Here is a 17056-nt window from a genome sequence, read left to right on the forward strand (position 1 = left end):
TGTCAATAAAAGCATTTGAGACCTATGAAATGCTTGTAATTATACTTCAGTATTCCATAGTAACATCTGACAGAAATATCTCAAGACACTGAAGCAGCAAACGTTGTGGAAATTAATATTTGTATCATCCTCAAAACGTTTGGCCACGACTGTATATTTGTGTCCTTCCTCCTGCATGTGTCCTTTGCTCTTTCAGAAAATTATCTCAATTTACCTTGAAATCCTTTAATTCAACATGTTGGGGTGATCAACAGCATTGATTGAGAATGCACTGGGGGATGGGGATCCCCTTCGATACTACACCCCACCAGCACACAACTCCGACAGTGTGTTGGTGGTTCTGAGGAAGACTTACAATACATCAGTATGTATTTCATGTAGGCCTACATTTATGACAATTCCTTATAAGACAAACTAAGACTTCACAAATCCCCCTGCCAATGGCTCAATGGGACAGCCATCCAGTATTGGCCCTAAGTGGAGAATAAATGGGCCAAATCCCAACCTGCCAACATGACCCCCTCAGGCGTATGAATGGGGTGTCAGTGGCTCTCCACAACCTCCTAGGGGTCATAACTCTGGGTGGGGTGCCTTTTTCCTGACATAACCAGGTTTGTGAGGACGCCCCAAGGCGAAGGCTCCATCAATCTGGGAACACCTGCTGGTAATCATACTTAACAAGCTGGAGAGCGGCCCAGTGACGGAATCAGAGGGGGCATGAGAGACAGAAAGAGCCCAATCGCCTGGCTTATCCCAGACGGGGTGTTAATTACAACCTCTCCATGAAACACCAGTTCACATTAACTCCATAACCATAAAGACTGAGGATTGGAACAGGAGGTGTGTGTGGGGGAATAGCCGGCATAGGAGTCAAACAAGGGGGATACCCTTGCCCCCTCCCCAAAGTAAATAATGCATTATCAACACATCATCATCAAAGGAACTGGAGCAAATCATTGGGGCAAACCCCCGTATCTGGGGACAAGGGATGTGTATGCCCTGGCAGTGTGTCTATGAAGTCCCTTTAGAGCCCCCAGATAGACAAGAGGAAGTTCTGGTGCAAAGCAAGGTCAGAGCTTTAGCTTTATCTGTCTGTGGGCAGATTCAGGAAAAGCCAGCATGAGATAGAGAAGAGACTTGAGCTTTCCGTCCTAGCTCAGGCGTACAACCAAGTGTGATATGGATCAATCGTGTCGAGTTCGCCGCCACTATTACTGTCTGTCTTATCTGGTCTCGGGCTCTGACCCTGCGGCACCCCTAAAGCGAGCACTGCTTGTTTTGGGCCAACCGCGCTCAGGGGGGACTTGTGTGTAAATATAATTTTGGGAATCTCAGGGTCAGGGCAAATTCTCACCTCCAACAGGGCCAATCTACTGATTCGGACTCCGGTGAACACATCTGAGCAAAGCGGTCAATAATTCCACAGCCCTAATCGCTTATCCCCTGTGGCCACAGTGCAGGTGTGAGGTGGAAAGATACAAGCAGTAACTGGAACCTGGAAGATGGTCAGATTTTTTCCTACCCTACTTTTGGGCAGTTTGAATGGAGGCTACTCCATTCACCACTAAGATCTTGATGAAGGGTTAAGTCACAAACCAGTCAAACCAGTCATAGCCCTCATTACTATTATGTTTTGCTCCTTTGTACCCCAGTATCTCTACTTGCACAATCATCTTCTGCACATCTATCACTCCAGTGTTTAATTGCTAAATTGTAATTATTTCGCCACTATGGCCTATTTATTGCCTCAGCTCCCTTATCTTACCTCATTTGCACACACTGTATATATACTTTTTTTGTCCTATTGTGTTATTGACTGGATGTTTGTTTATTCCATGTGTAACTCTGTGTTGTTGTTTTGTGTCGCACTGCTTTGCTTTATCTTGGCCAGGTCCCAGTTGTAAATGAGAACTTGTTCTCAACTAGCCTACCTGGTTAAATAAAGGCGAAATAAATCCAACAACAAAAAAGAGAAAGTCGACAGCGCAAGTCACGATCCACCCTTTCCATTAACTGACTACGTAAAAGGTCTCCTCCCTTAGCGACGATTGAAACCACTAAAGTCCGGGTATCAAAGGAGAAAAGGCTACCGTTCAAAGACAATACCTGCTCCGTTCACCGCCAGACAAATTGCACCCAACGCCAGTTGAAGTGCACCGATTTAGCACTCAGGACAAATTAAGAGGAATAAACACAATTAGTAGGCCGAGTAAAGACGGCAGGTGCGGGCACACACGTCTCTCTATCCCTCTCTCTCTCTCTCTCTGATAACACAATAGAGTCCGCTGGTGCAGCTGCTATTAACGCTGCCTGTCAGCATAGCGTCCAAAGCTGAAAAGCAACAGGGCTAATTTGAAAACATGTTACCAAAAATGTTCTTATTTAATTTCAAATGCAATCAACATGGCACTGGGTGGTAAGACTCACCTAATAGAAAAAACAATTAGGCCTAGTACTACATGAAATTGTTAATAATACAATGATTAGTGAACTTGGTTTGACAACTCGACATGAAGGTCCTGCAATCTCCAGTATAAAGAACCATTGCCTTGTGTGAGCTCCTAAACAGGCCTCAAAGTGATAGGCAGAAAGTCAAACAACTCAAAACTTAATTTTGTGCCCCTCAGTGTAATTACTATTTACTCTGACAGTGGGCCTGAAGACTAGAGTCTAGAATCACCTCCTTTGATCCTTTCAAAAATGGAGGAAAAGCACCATACTGATAAGTGGGAAATAAGAAAACAGCTCGGAAAGTAATAATTGCAAGGAAATGAATTTCACAACCCTAGGGAGGACACCTACAAAGACCTTTTTACAAAAATCATATCCGGGGCACAATTCAATTAACTTTTTCCCTTCCAAGGGAGAAAAAAAAAAAATCCCCCAACGCTTCGGGGAAATCAAAAGTTTGTTGAATAAACAGAGTTTTCAGATTAAATGTTTTGATCATTGAGCAACTTTTATTCATTACAGCTCCTTACGGGCTTGTCAGTCATAAATGCATTGATTTGTGGTTTATCCGAAGGCAGATACAGAGTCTGTGACATCCTTTGGTCACAGTTAACTGCCTCTGCCTGCCTGGCAGCATTCCTCTTGCCTTTTCCTCTTCTTTGTTTCCTAGCATCTGACAGTGATCAGTGGTGATAAATTGTTCAATTAAAGTGACATTAAGGATGCTGGACACAGTTGGCGTGTGCCTCTTGGTATGCAAGGTGTTGTCCAATTACTCTAAAGGATGATACTTTGTCTCCCTTCTGACAATCAACATGTGGATCTCATCATTACAAAGTAGTTTATTTATTCTATCCAACAACAAGATGTAATATTTAACTGCAAGCAGATTTCACAATTTAAAAAGCCTGGAAGAAAACAATAATTCCAATATTTTTCTGTTGACATAGACCTCAATATATGTATTTTGTGAAGCTATTATATATATATATATATATGCTGTATTAGAGGGTGGTGTAATATGTAATATATAATATGACAACAATATAGTCCAAACATAAGTATTTCATTGTTATTTCTATGTATCAGTCACACTGATTCATTGTCTTTCCTTATTTGGGTTTAAATTAAGTGAGAGTTTGTTCAAAAGGAACAAAATGTTGCCTCTGGAAAGATTTTAAAAGTGCTTAGATACTAAATCAAGACCAATTGTGATTCAAATTCGATTCGTCCTACATAAAATAGGATAATTCAGCACTGCCCGTGGGCAACTGAACCGTGTCCAAAACTTTCCAGCGCAGCATGCGTCATCAAAAGTTCACCGCCTCCTCACTGATTTATTGAACTGATGTTATAGAATAGTAAAACAGAAGCTATGGCTCAACTTCAATCTTTTTCTGAGCTGTAATTTGGAATAGGCCTGGATCTTTTTTATGCCCCGTGATTTCACGACAATCACCCTCAAATCACGCTTCAATAGCGACTCCTACAATTGAGCTCATCTCAAAGGGAACCCATCATCAACATAATAACAGTCTTGAGATAGACCGTCGTCGGGAACGACGTGAAAAAGGCGTACATCCCCCGCGGGGCACAAGCGTTCACCGATTGCCGCGCCGGTTTTTTTGTTGTTGATATGGTTGTTTTGCAATACGAAAACATAGCGGAGACCACATTTAACTAGATGACTGTAGATGACTATACGAGTCTCTAAACCAGAAATAGTCCTCAAGGAATTCGACTTCGTCGTCTCAATACGTTCAAAAGGCTTGGTTATACACAGCGACATCGTAGCTTTATTTATTCGACGTCTTTCTGACTAAGTAAAATACAATAAAACACGAATGACTTTCTTAGTTATGGTTGAAAAGATTAATTACTTAAGCCAAAAAAAAGCGTTTTGCTATAATAATACAGTTATAATATAACTTTGTTATACTGGTGTGAAATACGTTTTTTTTTTTTTTTTAAAGATAAGATTTGTGAAGTTGAACAAAGGCATCTTTGAGAAAATGTTTACAGCCTACGGATAGTAACTTTGAATCAAACAACTCTTTTTTTTCGTTCTCATTTCTCTTTTTTTTTAAAAACGCTAGAAAGCCAGAAAGAAAATAGTAAGACCTTACTTTAGTGGCGTGAGAAGAGTCTTTTTATTCAAACCGCCCCCCTCCGAGAAGTTAGTTTATGGGGGGGCAGATGAGAGACACTTGAAAATTCCGTTTCCCCTGCAAAAAAAAATAAGCTTATGTTGCATCCAAGAAATAACGAGGTGGAGAATAATCATACATTTCAATTGGGTAAAAGCTTTCTTGCGAGTCTGTTTTCCGTTTTCATATCGTTCGCTTTCAGTAAGTAGATCGCCTCAATAGAACAAAAGTATATGATCCCAAATGCGAGCCGTGCGATGATTTCCATGCGTATCTGTTTGCTGCTGTGGTTTATCTCCACGTCCCAGGTTTTTGGATTTTTCCTAAATCCACCTCATTCGACTGGCGGTGGGAAGACCCGTGTCGAGTGCCCCCATAGTCGAATTACCCCCACCACACACACACACACACACACACACACAAACGTACTGCCTCCACCCTACACTCACGTGACCGCTCGCTTGGGAATGACTTTACAGAGTGGAAACAGATGAGGATTTGGGGTCGAACGTTATTTGAAACCTGCACCGTCGACCCTTTGGAGAAAAACTGGGCCAGGAGAGAGGGAGGGGCGGATGGGGTAGCGGTTTATGTGTACAACGTAGAAATAGTGATCTTCAATTAGCCAGTTTTCTTGCATGTGTTCTCAAACAGTCAGATATGGTATTTTACACTACGGTAGATAGGCAGGACAGTAGGCTGCATTTGGACCTGATTTGCCCCATTCCGTTCAATCTGAACAGCATAGTGTTCCGCAAAGAATAAACATGTATTTATTTGCACATTCATTTGATCAAACACTTAATTAAACTACCATGCTTGTGTTTAAATAACTGAATGTTATAAATTAAATGTAAATGTTGGCCATATTGTTGTTAGACAATAGGCCTACACAATTGAAATTTGATTTAGTAAAGTCATAGGTTCATAAAATATGCTACACATTAAGAAAATAGGGTTTGTCAAGGGTTCTTTGCAGTTTAGAAAAGGGTTCTTCACTCTTTAAGTGATAATTCAAATGTAAGCGGCTGATTAAAATTAGAATATTTTGGGGGCGTGGTTTGATCACAGCTCTTTTACTTCTACAGTGAGTAAATGTCCTTCCAGTTGATCTAATCTGTTGTGTTATGACATTGCATTGTGAATATGACTATGGCCATTAATGGTGTCTTGTGAAAGACTCACGTTTGGCCTTCTGTCAATTGAGAGCTGCTGTCTACATCAGTTCTACATCAATTTTGTCCTCAGGCAGCCACAGCCATTTCAGGGCTAGCACATTTGATTCAACTTGGCAATTAGCACAACAATGACATCTATGGAAATTAAAGTGTATAATATGGCGCACCAAAATGAATAAACAAACCTGTATGGTTCTTCAAAAGGATCTACAAAGAACCCTCGAGATTGAAGGTTATTTATAGAACCATTCTCCATAAAGGTTATATAAAGAACCATTCTCCATAAAGGTTATATAAAGAACCATAAAAAAATTGTTCTATATAGCCACAAAAAAGGGTTGCAACCATAGCGGATCCCTTTTTTTTGTTGCTTATGTAGAACTTTTTATTAATGGTTCGTTATAGCACCTTATTAAAGCTTCATTTTGGAACCTTATAAACAATAGGTGCCAACTTTGCACAAGTGCAAACGTCATAAATCAATTCCATTAGCCTATTTCAAAACCAAAGATCAAAAAAAGTTTCCTCTCAATGAGAGTCGGTCATTAAATGACAACTTCCTAAAGGCTCTTTAATGGGAGAGTTTTTAACAACAAAGTTGTTTAAAGACCAAAACACAATAGCGCTGTAATAGTGCTGGAGTTGCACTTTTCAAATCAGCTGTTACAGATCCCCTGCCTGAATTCCAGTTAGCATGCATACATGACTGGTTCGTCCTCTACAAGTACAAGTTGATCTCCATTGTTTGGCCCTAGGCTCTGTTCGAATCTGTTATAATTGATATGAACACCTTCAAATCTAATTATGTCAACACTTCTGTTTATTAGTCTTGAAGCTGTTGCCATCCGCAATGGATTGGACTAGAAAATAGAACAAGTGCAGGCTTGGCATGCCAGGTTTGGAGGAACAGCACTAAAAAGGACATTTCTCCAATTTGAGGGTGTATTTGTGCAGTGAACCTTTCAAGGGGCTCAGATCACAATGGATTAAGTCTTTAAAAGATCCATCTCTAGTGTACATTCTGTGACAAACTACCCACGTGAGCACCCCCCTTCACTACTCTTTGTTTGAAACCCAGTTTGATATGTAACACTGTAAAAGGTAACAATGAATAAAACTTCGGTGTGATTTTATGTAGATTTTTTTTCTCCTCCCCATCCTACTTTAATCATTCCGATATATCTTGGAGCGCTGCACACCGCTTTTCCCCTGGTGGCGTGGGGCTTAACATGGTAAATTTCACTGGGACTAGGGAAATACGGGTTAGTGCATGGAAGGATAAAGGAGCACTTACGGCTTGACATGTGCAATCCATAACAGAGTAATGAGTCGACTACACTGGGAGTTCTTATCTCTCTCTCTCTCTCTCTCTCTCTCTTTCTCTCCCTCACTCCTATTTGTCCATGTCTCTCTCTCTCTCCCTCTCTCTCTCACACACTCCTATTTGTCCATGACTCTCTCTCTCTCTCTCTCTCACACCTATTTGTCCATATCTCTCTCTCTCTCTCTCACACCTATTTGTCCATCTCTCTCTTTCTCTCACACTCCTATTTGTCCATCTCTCTCTCACACTCCTATTTGTCTATCTCTCTCTCTCTCTCTCTCTCTCACACACTCCTATTTGTCCATCTCTCTCTCACACACTCCTATTTGTCCATCTCTCTCTCTCTCACACACTCCTATTTGTCCATCTCTCTCTCACACTCCTATTTGTCCATGTCCATCTCTCTCTCACACTCCTATTTGTCCATCTCTCTCTCTCACTCCTATTTGTCCATCTCTCTCTCTCTCTCACTCCTATTTGTCCATCTCTCTCTCTCTCTCTCTCTCTCTCTCTCTCTCTCACACACTCCTATTTGTCCATCTCTCTCTCTCTCTCTCTCTCTCTCTCTCACACACACTCCTATTTGTCCATCTCTCTCTCTCTCACACTCCTATTTGTCCATGTCTCTCTCTCTCTCTCACACACTCCTATTTGTCCATCTCTCTCTCTCTCTCACACTTCTATTTGTCCATCTCTCTCTCTCTCTCTCTCACACTCCTATTTGTCCATCTCTCTCTCTCTCTCTCTCTCACACACTCCTATTTGTCCATCTCTCTCTCACACTCCTATTTGTCCATCTCTCTCTCTCTCTCTCTCTCACACTCCTATTTGTCCATCTCTCTCTCACACTCCTATTTGTCCATCTCTCTCTCTCTCTCTCTCTCACACACACTCCTATTTGTCCATCTCTCTCTCACACTCCTATTTGTCCATCTCTCTCTCTCTCACACTCCTATTTGTCCATCTCTCTCTCTCTCTCTCTCTCACACACTACTATTTGTCCATCTCTCTCTCTCTCGCAAAAGCTGTGTAACTGCATGTGATGCATGCCGCTGGAGAAAGTGGAAGAGATATCATTTTGATGTGATGTGTCTCATTATTAAATCGTGCACATACAAGTGATGGAACAATGCATGAAAGCGTTGATTGCTTGAAATATTTGTATTTGAGGAAAGCATATTGATTGTATTAAAAAAAACAATTAACTATAAGCTTGGGTTACTATACAGATCTAATAATTGTTTTCCTGTATCCATTAGAAATACCTTAGTAACCCATTTTCTGCTTTCTATCCTAGACTATGGTGACATCATCCATCAAAAAATCAATTCCTGGATGCCATTATAAGACACATCATTGCAAACTGTATGAATCACTAAATTGGCTGTCACTCCCAAACAGAAGATAACTGCGTATTGGTAAGAATGTATTTTTTTAAATGTGTCAATTTACATTTCCCTGTATATAATAAGGAACACCTAACTTTACAATACACTACAATGGCAGCAATTACAAATTCAAAGCGTGCATCATGACTGGAATAATGATGATGTGTAAATATGGATGTAGGTATTATAGGAACTTAGTTTTATTGTATTAGTAGTTGTAGCAGTAGTTTTTATTAGTTGTAGGCCTATTAGTAGTTGTACATCATCTTTTTTATGGTGTTAAATGTACGTTTTAGTTTACTATTATTATTGTTATTATTTCATTGTTTTTAGTATTAGACAGTAGTTGCCATATTATTCTTCTTACGAAGTATTGTTTTTTTGTTTTGTTTTTCTTCAGAGCCTGTGAAGACGATATAATCCCACAACTATCATATTTTAACAAGTTACTTTAGACAGCATGGGTCAGTTTGAGCCTAGTCTTGGACTAAAATGCTTTTCAAAGGAGATTCTCTGGGAATCTGTGTCTGGGAAATTGGCACTATATGGATTATACAATACTATAAATATGTAGTCCCTATATGCTTTCAAGCTTAGGGGGTCAGGGTGACATTCCAATCCAAAATAGTCACCACTTGTTACTCAAGGCCCAAGGCTGAGAAGACCTGTTGCAATTATTTTTATATGTAACCTTTATTTAACTAGGCAAGTCAGTTAAGAACAAATTCTTATTTACAATGACGGCCTACCCCGGCCAAACCCTAACCCGGACGACGCTGGGCCAATTGTGCGCCGCCCTATAGGACTCCCAATCACGGCCGGTTGTGAGACAGCCCAGGATCACACCAGGGTCTCGAGTGACGCCTCTAGCACTGAAATGCAATGCTTTAGACCGCTGCGCCACTCGGGGAACGTAGTTCAGATTCTCTCCTGTTCTGTTTTCAGGTGACAACACATGTGCAGGAAAACGAAAGATGCTCTACAGTCCCCCTCCTCCTCTGTTCCTCTGTGTCACCCAGAGGGGTGGCAGCAGCAGCTGGCAACTTCAGTTACTTAGAGTTCCTCATATGGCACTATTTACTCCCCCTGTGATGGAGAGTTTGTCAGGTAGGTGTAGGAGAAGAAGAAGAAGAAGAAGGCCCCAGGTCTTTTTTTAGAGGAATTCGCACCATTTTCATCTTGGCGGATGGACACACAGAGAGCTGAGAACTGTAGCTTTGTGAGGGAGCAGTACTGGGGCCTCTGCTGATGGCTCGATTGGTTTCCACATGCACACACTCACACACATGCACGCCAGTGGCGTTCAGTGCAATTCAAGATTAGGGAGGGCGCTTTTTTTTGTGTGCATGAATTTGCCCTACAAATTAAAGTTTATAACGTAGGTGCACAGGTCGAGACAGTGACTCATTCAATACCGTCTTGAACACTCTTGCCTGCATCTAGCTGATCTGGGTTGTAACCTTTTGTCCAAACAGGTGCAAAATGTGAAAGGACAAATTCAGGTAGGTCCCTCCCCATTTCGTTGCATTTGCTTCCGTTTAAGAAACATTTTGCAACCGAATTGGCAGAATCAATACACCCCTGATCACCCACACACAGTTCACAGCTACATACAGCATCATCACTTTGCTCATTGTATAATTCCTTTTGGCATCTACGCGTTCTCCTCCTCTGACCTTTTCCCTTCGCTTGTGGACTTTAGTGCACAGCATAACAGCTGTCTGTGACCAGGTGCTAAAACCTGTCCAAGCCAAACCTTCATACCATAACTGCTAAAAACTGGGGTTCCCCAAACTCGGTCCTCGGAACCCCAAGGGGTGCACATTTTGGTTTTTGCCCTAGCACGACACAGCTGACTCGTGTCAACGACAGAATCGTTAGTGTTAGAGAAAAATACAAAATGTTCACCCCTTGGGGTCCCAAGGACAGAGTTTGGGAAATGCTGCGCTAACCGCTACACAGCCTACATCGTTGTCACTATATTAACATTATAGTCAACAAACTAGAACTAACACGTTAGTAAACCCACAATCCAATCAATGTGTACAATCATGCAGTACAGTGTACAACAAGCAGTTTAGCAATTACACCGGCGGGCCCCGGTGGCAATAAATTAATACAACTGAAAGCTTACCTTGAGTTGGAAGAGTTGCAGTGTTGAATAGCCTTAGCCAGCTAGCTAACATAGCATTCCTCTCTGTTTGAGTCAGGTTGTCGAGTAGGTTAAATCAGCCGCATTAGCTAAGTAAGTGAAAGGTAAACTAAGAAGAAAATATCTACATTGAATTATTCAATTCAATTCAATTTAAGGTCTTTATTGACATGGGAAACATATATTAACATTGCCAAAGCAAGTGAAATAGATAACAAGCAAAAGTGAAATAAACAATAAAAACATTAACAGTAAACAATACCCTCACAAAAATTCCAAAAGAATCAAGACATTTCAAATGTCATATGATGTGCAAATAGTTAAAGTACACAAGGGAAAATAAATAAACATACATTTGGGTTGTATTTACAATGGTGTTTGTTCTTCACTGGTTGCCCTTTTCTTGTGGCAACGGGCCACAAATCTTGCTGCTGTGATGGCACACTGTGGTATTTTATCAAATAGATATGGGAGTTTATCAAAATTGCGTTTGTTTTCGAATTCTTTGAGGGTCTAATATGGTCACGCATTTGGCAGGAGGTTAGGAAGTGCAGCTCAGTTTCCACCTCATTTTGTGGGCAGTGTTGCACATAGCCTGTCTTCTCTTGTGTAACAATGGCACCGGAGAAGAAGGGTGAGGTTTTACATATCCCCCAACCGATTGTGCTTTTTTGTTTGTTTCTTTGCGTTGTTTGTAACTTATTTTTTTAATTATTATTGTACATAATTTTGCCGCTACCGTCTCTTATGACCGAAAATAACTTCTAGACATCAGGACTGCGATTACTCACCACGGACTGGCAGAATCCTTTTTATCCTTTAACGAGTCTGACGAGCCCGACGAGAATGATATACTGCTCTCCCGGGAACAGGCCCAGATCCCCGTGATTTGCATGAAGAAGAGGCAGAGAAAAGGGGGCCAGAGGGCGGGCTGCCTTCTGAGAATTCGTAGGCGATCGAATAAACCCCCACTTCCTTCCATTCTGCTAGCAAACGCGCAATCTTTGGAGAATAAAATAGATGACCTATGCCGAAGATTAAACTACCAACGGGACATTCAAAACTGTAATATCTTATGCTTCACGGAGTCATGGCTGAATGACAACACTCTCAACATACAGCTGGCTGGTTATACACTGTACTGGCAGGATAGAACAGCGGCATCTGGTAAGACAAGGGGCGGCGGACTATGTATTTTGTAAATAACAGCTGGTGCACGATATCTAAGGAAGTCTCAAGCTATTGCTCGCCTGAGGTAGAGTATCTCATGATAAGCTGTAGAAACACTATCTACCTAGAGATTTTTCATCTGTATTTTTCGTAGCTGTTTACATACCACCACAGACTGAGGCTGGCATTAAGATATCATTGAATAAGCTATATTCCGCAATAAAGTAAATAAGAAAACGCTCACCCAGAGGTGGCGCTCCTAGCAGCCGGGGACTTTAATGCAGGGAAACTTATATCTGTTTTACCAAATTTCTATCAGCATGTTAAATGTGCAACCAGAGGGAAAAATACTGTGGGACCACCTTTACTCCACATACAAAGCTCTCCCTCGTACTCCATTTGGCAGACGGATTACCATGACGTGTACTGCGTGCATGCGCTGACCAACTGGCAAGTGTCTTCACTGACATTTTCAACCTCTCCCTGTCCAAGTCTGTGATACCAACATGTTTTAAGCAGACCACCATAGTGCCTGTGCCCAAGAACACTAAGGTAACCTGCCTAAATGACTACCGACCCGTAGCACTCACGTCTGTAGCCATGAAGTGCTTTGAAAGGCTGGTCATGGCTCACATCAACACCATTATACCAGAAACCCTAGACCCACTCCAATTCGCATACCGCCCCAGCAGATGCACAGATGATGCAATCTCTATTGCACTCCACACTGCCCTTTCCCACCTGGACAAAAGGAACACCTATGTGAGAATGCAATTCATTGACTACAGCTCAGAGTTCAACACCATAGTGCCCTCAAAGCACATCAATAAGCTAAGGACCCTGGGACTAAACACCTCCCTCTGTAACTGGATCTTGGACTTCCTTACGGGCCACCCCCAGGTGGTAAGGGTAAGTAACAACACATCCTCCACGCTGATCCTCAACACAGGGGCCCCTCAGGAGTGCGTGCTCAGTCCCCTCCTGTACTCCCTGTTCACTCATGACTGCATGGCTAGGCACGACTCCAACACCATCATTAAGTTTGCCGATGACACAACAGTGGTAGGCCTGATTACCGACAACAACAAGACAGCTTATAGGGAGGTCAGAGACCTGGCCATAATCAAGACAAAGGAGATGAATGTGGACTACAGGAAAAAGAGGACCGAGAATGCCTCCATTCTCATCAACTGGGCTGTAGTGGAGCAGGTTGAGAACTTCAAGTTCCTTGGTGTCCACATCACCAACAAACGAACATGGTCCAAGCACACCTAGACAGTCGTGAAGAGGGCACGACAAAACCTATTCCCCCTCAGGAGACTGAAAAGATTTGGCATGGGTCCTCTGATCCTCAAAAGGTTCTACAACTGCACCATCGAGAGCATCATGACTGGTTGCATCACTGCCTGGTATGGCAACTGCTCGGCCTCCGACCGCAAGGCACTACAGATGGTAGTGCAAACGGCCCAGAACATCACTGGGGCCAAGCTTCCTGCCATCTTGGACATCTATGAAAGTCGGTGTCAGAGGAAGGCCCTATAAATTGTCAACGACTCCAGCCACCCTAGTCATAGACTGCTCTCTCTGCTACCGCACGGCATGCGGTACTGGAGCGCCAAGTCTAGGCCCAAGAGGCTTCTAAACAGCTTCTATCCCCAAGCCATAAGACTCCTGAACATCTAATCAAATGGCTACCCAGATTATTTGCATTGCTCCCCCCTCCCCCTCTTTTACACCGTTGCTACTTTCTGTTGTTATTATCTATGCATAGTCACTTTAATGACTCTACCTATATGTACTTATTACCTCAACAAACCGGTGCCCCCGTACATTGACTTTGTACCGGTACCCCCCTGTATATAGTCTCGCTATTGTTATTTTACTGCTGCTCTGTAATTACTTGTTACTTTTATTTCTTATTCTAATCCGTATTTTTTTTCACTGCATTGTTGGTTAGGGGCTCGTAAGTAAGCATTTCACTGTAAGGTCTACACCTGTTGTATTCTGAGCATGTGACTAATAAAATTGTATTTTATTTTATTTTATTTGAAAGCCAGGTCTGCCTACAGTGGCCTTTCTCAATAGCAAGGCTATGCTCACTGAGTCTGTACATAGTCAAAGCTTTCCTTAAGTTTGGGTCAGTCACAGGGGTCAGGTATTCTGCCACTGTGCACTCTCTGTTAGGGGCCAAATAGCATTCATGTTTTTTTGTTAATTCTTTCCAATGTGTCAAGTAAGTATCTTTTTGTTTTCTCATGATTTTGTTGGGACTAATTTTGTTGCTGTCCTAGGGCTCTGTGGGGTCTGTTTGTGTTTGTGAAGAGAGCCCAAGGACCAGCTTGCTTAGGGGACTCTTCTCCAGGTTCATCTCTATGTAGGTGATGGCTTTGTTATGGAAGGTTTGGGAATCGCTTCCTTTTTGGTGGTTGTAGAATTTAAAGGCTCTTTTCTGGATTTTGACAATTAGTGGGTATCGGCCTAATTCTGCTCTGTATTGATTATTTGTGTTTTACGTTGCACACAGAGGATATTTTTGCAGAATTCTGCATGCAGAGTCTCAATTTGGTGTTTATCACATTTTGGGCAAATTTGATGTTCCTTTTGATGGCATAGAAGGCCCTTCTTGCCTTGTCTCTCAGATCATTCACAGCTTTGTGGAAGTTACCTGTGGCGCTGATGTTTAGGCCGAGGTATGTATAGTTTTTTGTGTGCTCTAGGGCAACGGTGACTAGATGGAATTTGTATTTGTGATCCTGGCAACTTTGTCTCTCTCTCTCTCTCTCATTCTCTCTCTGCAGCTTCTCCTTAATTTGTTTAAAACGGTTCAACTATTGTCTTTCTCTCGCTTTGCATCAACTACTTACCACATTTTATGCGCTGCAGTGCTAGCTAGCTGTAGCTTATGCCTTCAGTACTAGATTCATTCTCTGACCCTTTGATTGGATGGGCAAGACGTTAGTTCATACCATAAGAGCTCTGATAGGTTGTCCTCTGAAAGTCGTCATAATTACTGTGTGAGTTTATGGAAGGTGTTGAGAACCTAGGCTTTGTATTGAAGTCAATGTACCCAGAGGAGGATGGAAAATACCTGTCCTCCAGCTATACCATGGTGCTACCCTAGAGGCTACTGTAGACCTTCATTGCAAAACAGTGTGTTTTATTCAGTTATTTAGTGACGTGAATATATTTAGTATAGTTGTATCTAAATAGGATAACTTTTTGATTGTTTCACAATTTTTTTCTTCTCCAGATATTCGCTGAGTAGGATGGTCCTCCCTTTCCTCCTCTGAGGAGCCTCCACTGATGCGCGCACACACACACACACACACACACACACACACACACACACACACACACACACACACACACACACACACACACACACACACACACACACACACACACACACACACACACACACACACACACACACACACACACACACACACACACACACACATTTGTTTGACAGAGGGAGAGAGAGAGAGGGAGAGAGAGAGAGGGAGAGAGAGAGAGAGAGAGAGAGACAGGCCGAGCCAGGAGCAGGAAGAGAGGCAGACTGACAGCTATTAGAGCAGAACGATGCTTCTCTTATCTCTACTGCGATAGAGATCTACAAAGGCCTCGGCTAGAGATTATGAATTCATTACCTTGATACACAAGCAGCGGAATGGGTGGGGGTGTGGAGCGATGAAGGGAGGGGGGTCATTTGTGCTAGATTTGCTATTAATATTGACTGTGGGCCTGTGACCGGGCATTTGATTTGGAGATAGGGGTGTATTGTGAGTCGAGATCAGTTCTGACCTCTTTGTGTTAGTGCAGAGCTGTCCAACCCTGTTCCTGGAGAGCTACCGTCCTGTAGTTTTTCACTCCAGCCCTAATTTAGCTCACCATTTTCTAATAATTAGCTGGTTGATCAGCTGCATCAGGTTTGTTACAAGTGGGGCTAGAGCGAACACTCTCTCACACTCATCAGTGGAACAAGGGGTGTGGTCTATGTGGAGGAAATGGGTCCCTCGAACCAGGAAATGTGAGTGGTTGATAATAATCGACAGACATATTACTAGACAGCACAGAGGAAGCTATTAACTGTGTGCATTTCTGTAATCAAACACATTTACCTCTATCTATTTTTCTTGTTCTGTCTCTCTCCCTCTCCCTCTCTATTTTTCTCTCTCAATGACTCATCCTCTTTCTCACTGTCTATCTCAGTCCTTTCTTCACCTCAGCTTTTGTTGAACTCAACTGCCAGTGTGTGAATACCATGGAGAAATCCACAAGTGGAGAGAAAGAGCTAGAGGAAGAAAGAGAGAGAGAGAGAGAGAGAGAGAGAGAGAGAGAGAGAGAGAGAGAGAGAAAGAGAGAGAGAGAGAGAGCAAGAGGAAGGTGTGTAAGTGAGGGCGAGGCAGAGAGAGAGAGGCAGAGAGAGAGAGGAAGACAAGTGAGTGAGAGAGAGAGAGAGAGAGAGAGAGAGAGAGAGAGAGAGAGAGAGAGAGCAAGAGGAAGGTGTGTAAGTGAGGGCGAGGCAGAGAGAGAGAGGCAGAGAGAGAGAGGAAGACAAGTGAGTGAGAGAGAGAGAGAGAGAGAGAGAGAGAGAGAGAGAGAAAGAGAGAGAACAGTCAGCTTTTCCACACCTCTATGAGAGGAGAACTGTTTTGTGAGTGATGAGTGATGAGTGAAGCCAGGGGCTGTTTCTCTCCAGACCTTTGGCTAACTGGCTGGCTGGCTGTGTCGTTCTTATTTGGTGCAGGGGGAATATTGGACTGAGGGAGCCACGGCACTCTGTTTACACATGGGTTCACGAGGTCAGCACAACGCCGCTGCTGCAGAGCAAATACAGCACTGCTCACCACTGACACTGACTGAGGCATTATGGGGGATTCTCCTCTCACACTGACAGACTAGAGTGGGGTCAGCCTGTTCATGGTTAGACCTGCCCGTTCGGGTTCTTGCACTGTGTACCCACATGAAACGATACTGCAGTTTACTCTAGAACACTACAGTACTTACTATAAAATTATGTAGTAAACTGTATTATACTGTAGAATACTTTACTTCACATTGTAGTATACCTCGATCAAATCCCCCACTGCTATGTCAAAGATAATAAAACAAAACACTATATTAAATACTACAGTAACGTCTGCAAAAACACTACAGTAAATACTACAGTATACTACAGTCCGCAAAAATGCTACAGTAATTACTATAGTATATAACTACAGTTTTTTTACTACAGTATTTAG

At 42.4% G+C, this 17056-nt stretch overlaps 1 protein-coding gene across 3 annotated transcripts in view; it reads right to left on the bottom strand.

Moving 5' to 3' along the window:
- Positions 1-17056, bottom strand: part of LOC106613507 (receptor-type tyrosine-protein phosphatase S) — a 283006-nt gene that overhangs the window by 209043 nt on the left and 56907 nt on the right. For 2 of the 3 annotated variants that reach the window (XM_082956706.1, XM_082956708.1), the window contains exon 1: positions 4578-5058. The exons of the other annotated variant lie outside the window; for it this stretch is intronic. The gene's annotated coding sequence lies outside the window, so the exon portion shown is untranslated. Of the gene's footprint in view, positions 1-4577; positions 5059-17056 lie in introns of those variants that run through there. 3 annotated transcript variants of the gene reach the window in all.

Source organism: Salmo salar, chromosome 10 (assembly GCF_965601325.2).
Source record: "Salmo salar chromosome 10, fSalSal1, whole genome shotgun sequence".
NCBI classification, from domain to species: Eukaryota; Metazoa; Chordata; class Actinopteri; order Salmoniformes; family Salmonidae; genus Salmo; species Salmo salar.